The 5,683-nt window shown below is 39.8% G+C and overlaps 1 pseudogene across 1 annotated transcript; it reads left to right on the top strand.

Moving 5' to 3' along the window:
• The first annotated feature begins 3,435 nt into the window (after positions 1 to 3,435).
• LOC308414335 (nuclear receptor-binding factor 2-like) lies at positions 3,436 to 4,606 on the top strand (annotated as a pseudogene). The gene has a single exon. The product of its transcript is annotated as a nuclear receptor-binding factor 2-like (transcript).
• The last annotated feature ends 1,077 nt before the right edge of the window (positions 4,607 to 5,683 follow it).

Raw genomic sequence — 5,683 nt, 5'->3', positions numbered from 1 at the left:
ACCTCCAGCTGAGAAGCAAGTTTTCAAGTATTTGAACCTATAGTGGAAGTTTCACATCCAAACTATGACATTCATTGTTTTTCCTTCTCCTCTTCACCTCTTCCCCCTTCTTCCAGTGAAATATACTTTCTTTTCCTCCTCATTCTTCTCCCTCTTCCCCTTCACCTCCTCCTTTTCATTGTTCTCCTCCTCTTTTTCCTCCTCTGGAATCAAAATTTTATTCATAAAAATACATCCATTTTATTCAATCGAAGCTTAAAGGGGGCAGTCATTATATGGAGTGTATAGCTTCATCAAAATAGCAAATCAATTGCAAATATATATAACAAATAAATAAGAAAACTTCAAACCAAGCCAAAGAAAGCCAAACACCCAGAACAAACAAAATTCAAACCAAAGACCAAACAAATAATTCAGCTAAATAACATTCCCTGTTGCAGATTTAGCAGCACAGACCTACAGCCTGTGGCTGGCCTTAGAAACATTGTAGACAGTTATGGATGGTAATAATCATTTCAAGATGAATGTAGGCATGACTATATAGGTCAAGTCCTCCCAAGGCTAAGGACGACATGTGTTATAGGTTTTGGCTCAAAGTCTTTCAAATTCTCTTGATTGATCTCCACTACACTATTCTTTATGGCCCATCAGAACAAGCACCAATTTATGCTCCCAAATACCTCCTGGACACCCAGCAGCTTGTGATTTGTCTCAGCACTTCTCTGGAGCCCTCTCAGGTGCATCCTCAGCAAGAGGGGAAATTCCAGTCTCTTTGTGGAAACCATTTCCCTTTTCTACCTGGGCCACAGCATTTACTCAGCTCAAATCTTTCCACCCCTAAGGAGATACAAGTTCATCTTCTTGATGTGTATCAATAATTTTGTAGCATACAGTTTCTAGCAACCAAAGTCTTCTTGATGCTTTGTTCCTGAAGACCATAGCTTTCTTTCATCTTATTAGCACATCCTGCACATAGCAGTGCTTGTCTGGATATACTGTTTCTTCATTGTCTATGAACTGTCTGCTCAGTCTTATGAACTTAACATTTTATCCATTCACAAGTTTGTGCACTTTACATTAAGCTGTTGACAATAAGGGTTCTTAGATTCTCAGCTTGAAGAATTCCCACAGCTCTTACTGTCTCTACATAGTTATGTGCAATACTGACCTGGTCCAATCCTACAGCCTTGTGAACTGAGCAATTTCAGCCACACAGTGTCAAAATCAGGCCAATAGACATCTCTGAAATATCTTTAAACAGTGGGATTCAATTGTTAATGTTTTTCAGGTAATTCCTCTTAAGCTTTAAAATTTAAGCATTCATCATTCACAGAATGCTTTATCAAGAGAGGAATATGAATCCAGAATTCTCTCATTGACACTGGGTTTAACGTACTTATGGAGTGTATACTTCATATTCTGTATCAATCCTGCATGCCATACACAACACAGAGGAAGTCAGTGATTTGTAGGATATTTATGGGTGTCTAGATCACTCTATGGTAACCCATGCTGCATGGTTTAGGAGCACACATCTTCAAATATAGCACTACTCTTTTGTATGCTTCTTCAATACCTAATTACTCCAAATTACACCATTTGCTGATATGTCTGAGGTGCAGATTAAGCACTTAATATTCACCATTATTCTCTCCACTGGAATTTAGAGCTCCATGGTGAATAATTTCTTGGGTCCGCAGGCTCTGGTTTTATTTTCCCCCAATAACTCAGCAAGTGATGATTGTTCTGAAAATTCAATTTTATCTTTCATCTTGATATTTTCACCATCTGAGAATCATGCCCAGTCTTTATTAGCCATAGACACAACATTGGTGGCAAGCTTAGGCCATGCTCCCTAAAGGTCATGTTTTCTGCTCCCACTTAGTCAAAGTACCACATGATATATAAGAGATTACAGTATAGCTTTCCTTTCTAATCAGCTGGATCTGATCAGAATCTATAGAGCTGGGAGTCAACTTCTTTGTGCTGGATGTAGGTTGCCACACTGCATTTTGATAATTTTGGAATGGCATCTTTCACTACACACTCCTTTTAGCTGGTTTACATTATTTGGCAACACTCTACATAACTCTTTAGCATTATAATATCTAGTTTGCCATCCAAAAGATTGTTAGTTCCTACTGGCCTTGGGCTTATCATTCTTATCATTGTGTGGTAGTTCCTAAAACATTCTTTGTGGCCCTAAGAAATAGTTCTTGATAAACTGTCACCCATTGCTGGTGTGATATACACAGCCTTCCATATATAACCTTTGATCTAACAAAAAGAATAAAGTATACAGCATGGCAATCCTGTAATGTGTTGGCCACTACGTGATTCATTCAGTCAACATACGCCTGTGTATGCTTAATTGAGACCTAACACATCCATGGCGAGCATCCACCTGCCCAAAAATGAGACATACTTTATAAGTTCTTTGTATGTCTTATATGTTTGTTAGAAACTGGAAGTTTAAGGTATGTTAAAATAGTAACTCTAAAAATTAGACGCTTTCCTTTCCAGGGTTTGCTTTTATTTGTTGTAAAGAATGATTACATTACAAATCGTGATACTGCCACCAGATAGGAAGGTAAGGTTATAGTTAAAACAATTATGAACAAAACAGAGCATGTAACTATTCTATAATTACATCCAAATAAGGTCATATGGGCCTGGAGAGATGGGTTCAGCAGTTAAGAGTACATACTACTTTTCAAGATGACCTAAGTTTAGTTCTTAACATTCATGCTGGTTGGCTCACAACTGTCTATAACTTTAGCTCTATGAGATCTGATGTCTTCTCCAGGTCTCCAAAGGTACACAACACACATGTACATGCATGCATGCATGCGTGCGTGCGCGCGCGCGCGCGCGCACACACACACACACACACACACACACACACACACTCACACACCACACACACAAATAAGATTGATATGGTGGCTCATGCCTTTAATCCCAACACTTATTAAGTAGAGACAGGCAGATATCTATTAGTTTCAAGCGAGCCTGATCTACACAGCAAGTTCTACATAGTGAAATGCTATCTCACTAAATATGGAATGCAATCTTTAAAAAAAAAAAGCAATGTCTTTAAACAAAGAAGCCAACTTACAAAACTATAAGATCCACAAATACTAGTACTGAATAAAAACTAAAATACAAAACTAAAAAGGAATTGGGAAAATGATTATTAAATGATGATAATAATAATGACAGATTTACCCTTAATACTATCAAGTTTCCTTTAATGTGCTATTGTTGTGCTTTTAAGACTGGACATTTGTGTGGCCGTCGCTCTTGGGCTCTCCCTGCCAGCTCTGGGTTCTGCCAGGAGCCTCCTGCCAGCCGCCGCGTCTCCCTGCCCTCGCTGCCCCTCCATGTGCCCAGGCACCGCTGCTCCGCCTCGGGCCGCTGCTCAACCCGGGGTCTATGGAAGTGATGGAAGGACCCCTCAACCTTGCTCACCAACAGAGCCGACGAGCAGACCATTTGTTAGCTGCTGGCAAATACGAAGAGGCGATTTCTTGTCACAAAAAGGCTACAGCATATCTCTCTGAAGCCATGAAGCTGACACAGTCTGAGCAGGCTCACTTATCACAGGAACTGCAAAGGGACAGCCACATGAAACAGCTCCTCCTCATCCAGGAGAGGTGGAAGAGAGCGAAGCAAGAGGAGCGGTTGAAAGTGCAGCAGAGCACAGACCGGGACAGAGCCCCCACCTGCAGGCATCTCACAGACCCGCTGAGGATTCAGAAGGCCAGAGCCCTCTTCTTTCTCAGACATACGTCCCTTTGACAGAGAAGCGCCTCCCTGAGGTGCAAGGGGTTCTTTGACAGGGATCCAGACACATTGCTATTTTTACTTTAGCAAAAGAATGAGCCATCTGAGCCCTGTATTGGCAGCAAAGCCCCAAATGATGATAAAACAATTATAGAGGAGCAGGCAACCAAAATTGCAGATTTGACGAGGCATGTGGAGTTCCTTGTGGCTGAGAATGAAAGATTAAGGAAAGAAAATAAACAGCTGAAGGCTGAAAAGGCCAGACTCCCGAAATGCCCAATGGAGAAGGAACTGGACGTCGATGCGGACTTTGTAGAGAAGTAGGAGCTGTGGGGCTTGCCTCCACACTCGGAAACTGCCACTGCCTCTTTAAATTGGCAGAAATTTGCAGCTAACATGGGGAAAGCCAAGGATATTCCAACACCCAACCTTCCTCCTCTGGATTTCCCATCTCCAGAACTTCCTCTTATGGAGCTCTCAGAGAACATTATGAAAGGATTCATGAATGATTAAAGTGGGAGGCTAGTGACACAGTTAATCCAGAAAAGAATACAAAGGGAAAGCCACGCCCCAGGGGGATGCCAGAGATGCCCCTTCATCTGTGCTGTGGGAGAAGAGGCGGTGCCAGGACCTTGAAAGTCACGGTGAAACATCACTTCCCTTCCTCACGCCTGAAGCTCATGATTCCGGCTTGGCAGACACTGAACTCTTGGAGGTTCGCTTTCTTATGATACAAACCAAATGGCTACCTGGAATAATTTTTCAAACAGTTATTTTTCTTATCTTCAGGGTTAAATGTATAAAAGTATGTCATGTGTAATTAATCTATAATGCCATAATTGACAATGCAGAAGCTAAATATGGTGGCCCGAGAGGCTCACTTGTATTTGGAACATGCTTTCTATCATGAGTTACCTGCACGAATTTTATGCACATTTTGTGTGTTTGAGATACGGTATGTAAGATACATGCATCCAAATGGAACTGTATGTGCCACAGTTTGCACTACTCGTAACATAATGATAACCTCAAGACTATCAGGAGAAATATTTAAATTTCCGTTTTATAAAGAAAGGAACCAAATTATTAGTTACACTTTTTAAAAAAAATACCAGTTTACATAATTAATCAGGGTGCATTTTAAGTTCTAACTTTGTGTTATATGATGCATCATTTGAACTCTCCTTTGTTCTGAATGATGCATGTATGAAAGTAATGCTAGTTAGCAGTATTTGATTGTAAAAAATCAATAAAACAATTGTGTTTTATACCTTTAAAAAAAGACTGGACATTTTATTTTAATTTTGTATTTGCAAAATAATAGATGCTCATGTAGAAATTCAAAATACAGATTACAGAAGAGTGCAAAGTCAGTTCTTTTTTTTTAACTCAACATGAACAAATTTTATATGAACTCACAAAGACAGAAGCAGCATTCACAGAGCATGCAAGGTGAGCACCAGGTCCTCTGATATATATTATGGTTTCCAGTTTAGTGTTTTTACAGGATTCCTAAAAGTGCAAACAAGTGTATCTCTGATTCTTGTGCCATCTCTTGGGTTCTTTTCCTTCTGGCAAAGTAAATTCTTAATAAGACTTTTGCTGTGACTTAAACCTCAGGCATCAGGGGAAATGTATTCTCATAGAACCTTGCAGACGCTGTGCATGTGCATAACATATAAGTTTTACTTTTACAAATTGATTATTTTTTGTTTTGAGATGGTCTCATGTCCTAACTACATTATGTAGTTAGGGCTGACCTTGAACTCCTGAACCTCTTGCCTCCACTTCTTGAGTTCTGGGACTATAGGAATGTGCTACTATATTTGGCTCTCATTAGCTGCAGATTTTTAAAGGTAATTTGTTATAATCCTAAATATAATTAAATTGAAAAACA

Source organism: Micromys minutus (genome assembly GCF_963924665.1).
Source record: "Micromys minutus genome assembly, chromosome: X".
Taxonomy (NCBI): Eukaryota; Metazoa; Chordata; class Mammalia; order Rodentia; family Muridae; genus Micromys; species Micromys minutus.
The sequence above is the reverse complement of the archived record's forward strand: the minus strand, read 5'-3'. Positions and strand labels throughout refer to the sequence as shown.